We start from the raw sequence: 12,477 nt of genomic DNA, 5'->3' as shown, positions 1-12,477 counted from the left end.
GAAGAATTACGCACGCGGAACTATTACCCGGGTATGCGTGCGCGAATGTGGACAAAAAAATGCAAGGAATTTTGAAACGCAATAGGATTTACCGCCGACCGAGATATTCTATCGGCGTTCGGAACCGTAACGAATTTCACACGGGGGGAATTCCGTAAATTTTTATCGGCCGGCGAATTCCCAGTGCGCACAGGCCGAATTAATAATTCGCAGCGCGGCCCGCGTGTATCTATCCTGTCCGGTAATGTCCCGAAATAGAATTATTATTTGGTTAATAATATAGACACGCATCCGCGTATCGTCTCGCCGCGTGGTTGGCGCCGTTACGCGCCTAGCGCGTAACGGTTCACCGCACAGATTGTAAAGTATGGCGGTCGGCCCGGGACGCGTTGCGAAAACTCTTGTAACGACCCGTGTCACGTACAATGACGCGCAGCCCGGGAGAGGTATCGGTGCATGGCCTGTTAGAGGCACGGGGCACGAGCGTCAAATTGAATACGGTCGCAGCCCTGTCCGGATGCGGTAATAACCTCTGAAATTGCGTCGAAACCCCGTCATCGGATCGAATAATCGCCCGTCTCGTCGTCCTACGTCGAATTGATCGTCGGATTCCTCGCTGCTACTCCCTCCTCTTCTTCGATTCACTTCCTCGTCAGGCTTGTAAATTCGGCTAAACTTGGAGTACAGTCCCTTTAGACATATAAAGTTCTAATTGTTGGAATTTATTCATTTGTATATTTTCATGGTGTCGACAATTTCAATGAAAAAATGCAGTTTGTGTGATCCAAAATGAATTTTATTTTATACGGTCGCGATGATGCGTACTCGTAGTGGATTATGTCTGCGTAATTTCTTCCAGAAATTTCTCCGGAAGTAAATGATCGAGTACACTATGTAACCAGTACGAGCGAGCTTTTCGCACGATTACACTACTCATCCTATACCTGGTATTCCGATTCCTCGCCTGTTTCGGCCATTGGATCCCGATTACTCATAGCGATCACTCATAAGGACAAGCGAAATTGCACAGTGAGGCAGGTCTCTGAAGCACGTGCTTGCGTGCAGAGCTAATAAAGCCCTGCAGTTTCACGTTAATAATTGCTGTATTTAATTCCTAAGTTGCAATTCAACAATGTTTTTTTAATCACTTGTTTTGTTCAAACTGTTGCTCATTAATTCTGTCCTATTTCCGAAACGCGAAGGATCTTATATTTCAGGATACGTAAATCACGAGACAGACGTGTTCTGGATTACGGCTAGGGGAAAGAAATCGGTATGTAGATAAGAGGTGAAAGTATGTGTCAAGCATAGGAGAACGGAAGAATGCGCGAGAACGGAGAAAGGGTAGGGGCAGATTTGCATATCTCGCGAATGGAATAATCGATGCCACTTAACGGGACTTCTCCAGGCTCGAGAGACTTGAAACGTATGGGGAAAAAGGGGGCGACGGCCGTGTACAGGGCCGAGTTTTCGACGCGAGCGTCGGTTACAAGACAACGATGGGAGGACACTCGTGTCGAGCCGTCTATTCGATAGGTTGATTTCGTTCAGGCACCGATTCGATTATCTCTCTACCAGCATTTCGCACACTGCGCTATGTTGGCAAAAATTGTTTGCCAACTTCCAATCGATTTTACGTAGTACGAACCAGCGTACGTGTCCGCTTGTCGCGTCCGATCGAACACTTGGCAATTTACTAATTTAACATTTCCACGTTGAATTAGCGAATAAACGTGACACGATTTCTTTCTATAATTTCCGACTCTCCGCCGCCAGATACTTTCTTCACGACGGAATCTGCGATAGATAGAACGCGATATCTATGTAGGTTACCGTCGTCACCCGGTTTTATTCGCGACTGGTTTACCCGCGCTGAAATCTTTATTTCCGTTTTCGTTTTACGTTCGTCGTTTCTTCCGCCGATTCAAACCGTTCGTTATATCCACCAGCGTTTTCTGATCCACCAACTTTCTCGTTACGTAATTTCACACGACGACCTTAGCGACACCCCGGGAACGTTCTCATTATTTCGCGGATGAAATGATCACGAACCGAAGTTTAAAATAACAAAGGTTAGCGATTTAATCACAACGGCGTCGATTGTTGAACGGACGCGTCGCGTTACTCGTTCAACCGATGGGCACGTAATATTATAAATTAGGTCGTAGGATTAATTGAATGCCGTTATAAATTATTTAATAATACGTAATCAGATTTTGTTCGCGAGCGTAGCGGACGCTGGGGCCGAGGCCGTATCGGTGAAATATATTTTCACCGTAATTACGGAATAGATTTAATCTAGCTACAGGATTAATCTTCTTTTCGAACGGCGTGCAAATGCAACAGGCGTTCGTAGGACCGGTGCGAGTAATTCGATCAAATTAATTTCAGGCCTTTTAATGGAAATTTCTTACTCCTAGCTGCACAATTTATCGACGCGCCAAATTTTTATGTTCGATCGATCATAAATACGTTAAACCGTTTAACAGACCTAGAATAAATTCTCTTTTCTCTTGTTCGCGTTTTATGTCGTATGAACTTCAACGTTATTAGCGACGTCGCAGAGTACACGAAGATTACAGTATTTACGTTTTATCAATATGCGTTATCCTGAAATGTCTGCCTCGTTCAATCTCCCCATTTCTAATATTATTATTCCTAAAGCATTTAATGTTTACGACTCCCCGAATAGAACCTCGCATTTTAATTAACATCGACGCGCGTCGAGTTTCTATCTAAATTTGTCAAGACGGCAGTGTAAGTCCGTTCGTCGATATTCAATTTTGGATATAAAAATCCGTCACGCGTCCCAAGTTATTTCACAAACCGGGCGAGGGAAAAGGGTTTGTTGACGGGAAGCGTGATCGATGGGAGTGGCTGCGCTTTCTTCGATAAACTTTCTATCATCCATTTGAAAAGCGAGTCGCTGAACAAGACGCGAACGTCGACGCGGATGAAAACAATTTCGATGCGATTCATTTATTCCGTCCCAACGAAATCCCCTCCGAGCTCGGAGAAGTATTTACGCAATGGTAACGACCCCTCCCCCCGCGTTCCCCGCGCCGCGAGTTGACGGATAACTTATAACTTTGTTGCGAGTTAAATTTTTATTTCATATTTTCGAAACAACTTTTCACAACTTCCTCTCCCGCATAACGCGTTATATTGCATCTTAAAAGGTTGGACCGCGTTGTAATTTCGTTTTACTTGCAAATAAACAAGTATTACGGCCGGGGCATTGCTCTCCCGCAATCGTAAAAGTGTAATTGAATCCGTTTTGAGAAGAACGAAGCGGCGGACGCGTCGAAGTTTTTGTCGTTCCGCAAGTCACGACGGAGCCCGACCCAGATTTCGAACGTACATCGCTTTTAGCCGTCGGACGGGCGTTACCTGCGCGTATGCACACGCACCATAAATTCTCTACAAGTCGAAATTACTCTCACGCGTGTACACGCGGACGTGTAACGCGGACGAACCGCGAGAATTTTTCGACGCCCGATTTTTATCGAAAACGACGCCACGGTTCGTGATGCGAATTTATTTGCCGAGTGGATTTAAATCGTCGCCTGTATCGGACGCGGCGGAGAACACCGACAAAAATATAATTACCGACTTTGATCAAGGAGCATTTCGCGAGTTTCTTCTTCCGCCGGTTCCGCGCGGCTAATTGCCCGCTCGTTAAGCGGCAATTTGCCGGCCATTGTCGCGTTCCGCCGATTTATTTTCATTTTCTCCGCTCGTTTCTGTCAATTTGAACGATATTCAAGCGCCAGGAGGCAACCGACGCGGCGGTACTACGTATACAGGAACCGTAGCCGCTCTCTCTTCCTCCCGCGCGCTCTCTGCTATCATCAGGGAAAGAACGACACAAAGGGCAGCGTAATAAACGGTGGTAATGAACGGCAAAAGTACAATGGGGTGACCGGCGAGTAGTCCCTCTTGTTACGGGGAACGTTGAAATGGGCACGAATTAATAATATTTCGAGGTGTTTTAACGTTTAGGCTCTCGGAGCTCGTAGAAAGAGCAGTCGCGGCAGAGAGACGCGCACTTACGGCTCAAAACAAAATTACTAGGACGCGTCGCGAGCGACTGCAGGGGTGGAATAAAAGGCTGCGTTACGTCCAGCGAAAAAGAGACGATTCAGGTTTCTCCCGCGACCGAATGAAATTTAGCGAACACTTGAAATTTTATTTTCCACGTTGAACGTCTGCTGGTACGTTGAAAAACCAGTTGGACGAGCGCCGGTTATTATCCCGTTCGAGATCAACATTTTAATAAAGAGTCCGGGCCAATAATGGCGGGACGGCCGCGTTTACGGTAAACACATGTAAAGTGTGTACGACGTTACGCATTACAATCGGTACGGGCGCGCGAGCTGGCGTAATTTACAATGGCGTATTTGGTACGGCGGCGGCGGGGCGCTTCGTTAAATTGCCTTCATTTCGCGGACAGCTTGTCGTGTTTATCGCGTCGATATTAGCACTCCGGGAATAACGGGGAATATTCGAAAGCGGCCGCGCTCTAATCAACGTTATCGTTTACCCGATTAAATTTCGCGCACTCATTACGTACCGCTCGGCAACCCTTTTCCCTTTTGGAAAAAAATTACCCGGTAACGAAGCCAATCTCGTTTAAACTTAATCGACCCGACCGACCGCTTTATAACCAGCGTTCGATTTCAATTTAACACCGATCAAAATGTACAACGATTAAACTTATAGTTGTTTCGTCAATTTTTATTTGTTATTCGCTCGACGCATCGCTCGTCTGTCATCGTGTCCGTGATACGTCATTAATTACTGCGTCAGCAGAGTCGATCGGGGAACTGGACGAAAAATTGTTTTCGTGCGGAACAAGAATGTTTCATTTGTTTAACGCCGTTTATTTGCGAAGGCGGGGGTCCCCGACGAGCGTGGGAAATATAAAATAGCGACGATTTATTCGGGCGAACGAATGAAAGCTTTCGTAAAATGACACGCGTATTTTTTTTTTTTTTTTCTCTCTTATGTACATTACTTCCTGATACTGGCCGTTCCGGCGCAACGTATTTGGCATAGCTGTTCGACAATAATGGCTCTCATACGAGGAATAATTTCGTTAATTGAATTGCAGCTCGCGTACGCCGGTTTTCAACGCCCCACCGTATTCCCGCGTGTACCTACGAGCACCCGCGTGCTCGCGAACATTTATTAAATCATTTCCTATTGCACTCTGGGATCTGTCTCCCGTTTACATTCAAATTCACTCTTTTATGACACCGAAATGACACCTTTTATGGTAACGAAATAGTAGCTGCTGCCTCAAAGATTTTTCCAACCGATGCGCTTTAATTGTAATCGCAAACCCGCACGTTCTGCATCTTCACTCTTCGCCATTGATCTATACTTTTTACATGCATATTTTATACGTATCGTAATTATATATTTGAACGAGTTTACGTTCAAATGTGAGGAATAGATTGCTGGTAATATGTAAAAAGGCCATTCAGGTATTTATGCGAAATTTTTATCGAGAAATGTATCAACCCTCCTTACGTCTTTTTTCCAAGGTAATCGTAAACCGAATAAAAGGATGAGACATCGATAACTAGTAAATTAATGATACCGCGATAGTCGAACTGACAATTGGAATATGATATAACAGAGCAGTCCGATGTTTCCGGTCGATATAGCAAACGTCATTAAACACCCGGCGGTAACTTGGTTATCGGAATTTTCGCCGGTATTTAAGTGAGCACGATAATAATAATTAATCGATCGTCAATTCATTTTATCAATTCCCATTGAACGGAATCGGGCCGGTGCGCGTTGGCACGAATGGACGGGCGCGATCGGTTCGCGGGACGTTAATAAATTCGATCGGGGGAGATTCGATGGATTCGAGGCGCGGGCAAACAGATCACGATCCGTTCTTTGTCTTGGCCGCCGCGGCTGGGGGCTCAAAGGAGGCGAACAACTTTCGACGAGCAAACCATCGCATTCGGGCGTGGCTGTTATTGCACCGCGCTACCCGGTTTAATGCATGTACCGAGCGGCAGCTCTCGTCGCTGTGTTGTTCGAAAGAGACGACACCGTTGCGCTCGTTCGTCCCGCGGCGCAGGGGCCGTTACACCCTCACCGACTCGGCACGCTTGCACTTTGTATCCGCGGTATTAATAATGTATCGCGAACAATGCGCGGAAGAGCAAGATCAACATGCCGCCGCGAAGAGAACGGGAATGGAGCCGCGTCCCGTTTTACGTCGGCCCTCGCTGCCCGTCGACGCGTCTCGTTCGCATTGTTTGTCAGCGGCCCTCTTACTTTCTCTCTCTCTTTCTCTCGCTATTCTCCCGTTCTCTTTCCCTCTCCGAATATTTTGTTCAGACGCAAAAAATGGGTCGTAGTACGATTTCAGATTTCGCTTTCCGAGATCCGCACGTGCTGGCAACGACTGGTACGGCTTCGTACGCCTCGCGACCCGTGATACCAGTCTCCTACCAGCTGTTGCTCGCAAATTCGTCGTTTCTCTTGCTAGAAAACAGACGGTATTCGAAAACAAACAGGATCGTGCATCATTTATATAACGACGGTACAAATCCATTTTACCGAGTCGGTTCAAATCCATTTTACCCAGTCATAACATAACACATGAGATGGAAGGTGATACGTCAGTTAACATAACGTGTATGATATTAGAAAGAGCCTCGGTGAAAATTTCTCATACATTCTGAACACTATCTTTATTATTCAACTTAGTTTTCGTGTCTACTTCGGTACCTCGTTCCTTCGCCAAAGAATTTTCACTAGCTTAGAAGAATGCATTCTATACTTATCGTTGATCCACAAAGTTGGCATTCAGGCGGGGCTGGTTTCGTTATTAAAAGTTCTTTGAAATTTTTAGTATAAGCTAAAAGGTCTTTCATAGCTTGGTCGAAATAATAATACTTTATTCACAAGTAAGAGTAACATATAAATGAGAAGTACGCAATTACACATTAAGCAAATATTGATAGCTATTTCTCTGCGAATTTTCTATTCCGTGTTTCTAAATATTCACGATCTGTTTATAAGCGGGTCCTCAGATTTTTGCCGAAAAGTACTCGACTCGATATACTTCGAAGGTGGCGTCGGAAACCCGATTTTCTTTCAATCCGTCGTTTCACGTTGACTCGCGATATTCGCAAGAGGCAAGACGCGCGTAAACGATCCAGATCCCGACGTGCTCCGCCAACTATCGGTGTTTTATCAGTAGCCATGAGGGAGGACAGAGTAAACAGCGGATCAACGATTGTATCAACTTCGTGTGCGAAACGGTGAGCAACGAACAAAATTCGACCAGCGGGAACCAGGTAGCTACTCGACGAACGAACGTACAATTGCCGTGAAGAAGAAAGACGACAAATATTGATGATCATTGTTCCGTCATATCGTGTCTTGATTTCTTACGAAGGAACCCGTCGCTGGGACCGGGTACGGTTATCACATGAATAGCTTGTCACAACTGGTCTAGTGTAGAAACGATGGACGATAAATATTTATTAATAGTCCGCTACGAAATTGCAATTGGTAGTTCATATTGAGCAAAATGACAGTTCCTATAGTTGTAACTTGGGGCGAAATCAATATAGAAAAATGTGACAATCATACCAGCCCTCTCGTACGGGAGGATGTAGCACGGCGATTTATTAAACGACGATACGAAGTGAATCATTAGTCTTAAAAGACGTCTACGTACACCTATCAGGCCATTATATGAATCCGCTTCAATTTATTACGTCGCAAACGGAAAACGCGATTACTCCGGACAAAATAACGTCGACTCGCGTCAACCGAGAAATTAATCACGCTGCTCAAGCTCGATAAAACTGGTAACTATTCATCTCGAGTCGCTGCCGCGTTCGATGAGTGACGGCCGAACAGCCTCTCTCGCTCGCCCATCGCCCCGGTGAGAGATTCCTGGAGGAACTCGGCGAACTCGAACGATCCAATAGAGACGCGCCTGTCTCGCGACGTGTAAACATTTCCGCGATCGCTTCAAATTTCCGACTCCGGGAGAACGACGACGTAAAGGCGAGCCGGTGCTTTGTCACCAGCAAGATCCTCTTTCGCGAGGTATCCTTTTCCCGCGGAAGAGAAAATCGCTGTGAACGATACGCGACGGCGCGGCTCGGTCTTCGTCGAGGAGGACTTCAGCTTCGGTGTATCGAAAGAAATGCAGTTACACGTGCAAAGCGACAGGCGCTACGCCAAGTTGCGATCGATGCTCGATCCAGCAAGCTGGAAGGGCCTCTCCGAGCGATCGATCCGTCGCTGACACGAACAAATCCAGATGCTGCCGACTCGCGGGTTTCGTTATATGGATTAAAGGGGTGGGCATTGCCGGAAAGACAGAGCTTGCCTTCATTTAAAACGAAACGAAACGAAGATATCTCATGTCACTATTAATTGACTTGTCGTGACGATGTTTAACGACGTACCTAGTCTTTTTCTATTATTTCATCTAGAGTAATTTGCTAGCGATACATATTAAGCCGATAATACAAGCTTTGCCGAAGCGGTGGAAAGTTGCGCCGACGGTAGATCGCGGTCCAATCCAATCAACAAAGTTTATTTCCAACCGTATGAATATTTGAATATGCTTCGGTTGCGCCTTCGATCGGTTTCGATTACGCCGGTATATATACCTAATTTAGCATTAATGAACACTCGCCGGCACGTGACGCCGGCAACATGATAATTTCACTCTAGCGAGGTAGCGATAAGTACACCCGCGTTCATAAGTTTTACGGCAAATTGGGAAACGTATAATTGAATCGCCATCGTCCTTCGGCTTTACGTAAAAATATTTTTTGCATCGACGAGCTGAAGCGGTATTTAGGTGGGCAATATTTATTCTCGGAACATCTACATTCGAATTATGAACAATTCAATCGATACGTCATTTAGATCAATGACGAGCATCGATCGATGACTCGCGAAATCGTTCCGACGGGTCCCTCGTTGGCAAGCGAATTTTACAAGCATCGCTAAAAGACATATTACTTCTGCGAGATCGCCGATGCAATTCCCAATCGTGCAAAAACCATTAACGTTGACGCAGACGTTCCTCGATGTATTCATTCGGTAAAACGAGAGCAGAACTTGTCGATAACGACGATTGGCTTGTACGAACTGTATAAAAAGTACGTATCACGTTTATACGAACGATCTCTGATTCCATAAAAATCGTATTAGGAAGGCAATACTGACTTTCAAGCAGATACGTTAATTTGACGTAGGGAAAAGTAGGATAATAACAGCTGAGGCAATAAAATATTCATGGAATCAATTTAAAAAATATGATCTATCGTGTCGTCGGAAAAGTGATGACGCATTTTATTGTGAAAGTCTATTACGAAAATGCGTCATGGTTTTTCCGATAATTCCCAATAAACAGACATTTTTGTCGTTTAAGAATCGCACAGGCAGATTTTGAAATTCTTTATATTTTAAAAATATTACGTAAGCAAATGTTTTGTTAAAATAATCAAATTCGTGATCGCCCCAGTCTTATGTACCTCCGATTCATCGCGATACAAGAGGCTTGTGTGATTCGGTATAACAGAAGTTCGTGGAAGGATGGGACGGTTGAATCGCTACTTTTCCGCGATCCCAATGGGGTTTAGTAGAAGTATAAGATCGTGGTTGAAACTCGGATAAAAATAGGCAGCCAGCCAGGCGGAGTAAGATACCCAGCTCGACGAGTGGATTTTATATCGAAGGCACAACAATGTCAGTGAACAAATTGAATTGGAGGACACGGCGAAACGATAATGTAGGCGACGTTGTTCCGAGGTTCGCGAGGAGTACCCGAAGAACCACGGCGCGGTGATACGGGACCAGAAATTGCCGGCGCTCGTTACCGAGGAAACGGATGTCCCCCGATCGTGTATCCCGTTCTCCAAGCGGAAATCTCGTCGCTAGTTTTCTAACCCAGTAACCAAAGTCCGTAATCCCTTTAATCTCATTCAGAAAGGATCCTTCGTTAAATTATTCAATTAATTTAAGACGCCTCCTTCCTTTTTATATTTGTTATACCTTTACGATCATTGGAAAATAGCTTCGAGGTCTCTCCGTTATAAAACTTCGATACTTTGGGGAGAAGGATAAAAGTATTTCCCAAGCAATTATAAAATCTTTTAATAGGATCATAGAAGCGCGCTGTCTTAATGGAAAAGAAACACCGACTCGTATCGACGTTCTCTCGATATGTCGAATATCAATCTTCATACGCGATTCAGCGGACAAAGGAAGTCTCTGCTCGGCGAAGATTAAGACTGCCCAAACGAACTCCCATTTTCCATAATATAAAGTTCGTGCCTTTCGGCAGTGTCAGGATCGTTCAGTCGGGAATCTTCACGGATTTTACGAGCTTCATTCCAATAGAAGTTATAGAAAATCGACCGTTCCGTACGTCTAAGATACTCCTCCGTCGGTCCGCTCGCGTTCGGCCAGTCGTTAAATTTTATGTTATGCTCAACGAGCCTCTTTATCGCGGGGACACCGTCCCGAAGTTAATCCCGCAAATTTCTTACCGGCCACAGTTTCGGTCTCCGTGGCGTCGCGCAAAACCCGCTCGTACCACCGAGCCATAACCGCGAAAGACCGGGATTTGTAAAAATCAGTAACGAAACCGAGACTAAATCCGCTGAACGACTATCCTCGATATATTCTATGCGACGAAATGAATTGAAATAAAATAAAATAAACGTGTGCACAAAATGCAACGCAAGATTTGAACTGGGTTGAAAAAGTTTCCAGCAATGGTTTACTTTAGCACGATCATTTTTTAAACCGCGGGATGGCGTTCATCTTATTAGACGAATCGAGTTGAACTTGAAGAGTCGGCAAGTTCCGCGATTATCGCGCGTACACGGGAGAAAAGTGGGAGATCTAATTTTTTCCAGGAGACAACGTAGACGCCGAGAGTCGAGAATAAGAGCAAACGGTGCGAAAGAGGGAAAAGTCTGTTCATAAAAGTTGGCCGCGGTATTAGGGAGCCGGGGCTGCCGCGGTGAGCGTAAGCGTCGAGGCGAGCGCTCGAAGAAACGGCTGAGCAGTCGTCGGGAGAATGCAATTTGTATTAATTTCACAGGAATTAGGAGTTACGCCTTGAGCCGCAATTAAAATTTGCATAAACAAATTTTCTCCGACGGTTCAAGCTGCAGAGGAGATGCTAAATGAGCTTCATTCTCCCTTTACCGAGTCACCTCCCCCCCGTTTTGATCATCCCTCCGCGTCCTCGCACCGATCGAATCACGAAACAAATTTTTAATCTATATATACAGACACGAAATGTCTCAGATTTAAATGATCGAACTTTGTCAATGTTCCATCATGATTCTTGCTAACCTGTGCAATAATATAAAGAATAATAAATGCATAATAATAAATAATTTGGTAATTATTGTGTATCCGAATCGATTGCTGACTTATGTCGACATTACACAGAATATACGGTCGATCGTTTAAAACTGGGGCGCTCCCTGTACGATTCGCAGAATAACGTCAAACGCGTCTTTGGTCATTAATTAAATCGTCTGATCCACTTTGTTAAAAATGTTTCGAGTGAAATCTTCGAGCGTACATCTGCACACGCGTTATTTATTTATAATTCACAAGTTGCCCCGAGATAATTTGATAATTAATCAGTTGTAGAGCGCGTTGCGTCACGTGACTCAATTATCCCCGGGGCGGCGGAGGATTCGGCTTCGAGTGATCGTTGAAACGAAAAGTGGGCCGGCTGTAAGAGAAATTGGGTCGATTCGATTTTGCGAAGGTGTTGCTCGCGATGAAGGATGCTCGACGTTCCACTAAATAAGGATGCACGATAGTTGCCCGTCCAACCTTCCCCCGATAGCTTTCGTTATCCGGCGCGACGTAAAACTGCGTCTACATTATAACAGAAACCTTCCATAGAAGTAATCGACATTTTTATTTCTAAAAGAACATGCGAAATGTTAATTTTTATTGCACTGACGCAGCGACAGTGAACATAATTCATCTCGCCGGGCTACTTGTACGCAGAAACGGGGACGCGAAGCGGCGAAGAAGTTACCCGCATAACTCGCGAGACTCGAGTAATTAACTAACTATTAGAGGAATGCGAAGTTCGAATTTGTGCTTTTCGGTCGATGGTGATTAAGGTCTTAACTCGGGAAAATTCACCGATTTCGTCTATGACGCGCAGACGAGGTTAGCCTAGTTTCCGAATCATCGAACATCGGATAATGAATTTACTTCCAACCCGAAAGAAACAGTCAGCGAAGATTCGAATACGTTCACGATAAACTTTCACATCCGCTACGATAATACATGAATGAATCGACGCGAACGAGATAGTTACTTAAGGATGTATTGGCTATACAGGCAATTACAAATGTTTATGTACCTGAGAAAAACGAATTTCCTATAATGAAAAAGAAATCAGACGTCGGAAGAATAATTTTGGGTGAAAAA

The 12,477-nt window shown here is 44.9% G+C and overlaps 1 long non-coding RNA gene across 3 annotated transcripts in view; it reads left to right on the top strand.

Annotated features, from left to right (window-relative positions):
* LOC108625870 (uncharacterized) overlaps positions 1–12,477 on the top strand; it is a 127,820-nt gene that overhangs the window by 54,563 nt on the left and 60,780 nt on the right. The gene's annotated exons all lie outside the window — the stretch shown is intronic.

The sequence above is a fragment of the Ceratina calcarata genome, unplaced genomic scaffold (assembly GCF_001652005.2).
Source record: "Ceratina calcarata isolate Rehan_Ccalc_2016 unplaced genomic scaffold, ASM165200v1 scaffold12, whole genome shotgun sequence".
Taxonomy (NCBI): Eukaryota; Metazoa; Arthropoda; class Insecta; order Hymenoptera; family Apidae; genus Ceratina; species Ceratina calcarata.
This window is presented reverse-complemented; position numbering and strand designations above follow the sequence as displayed.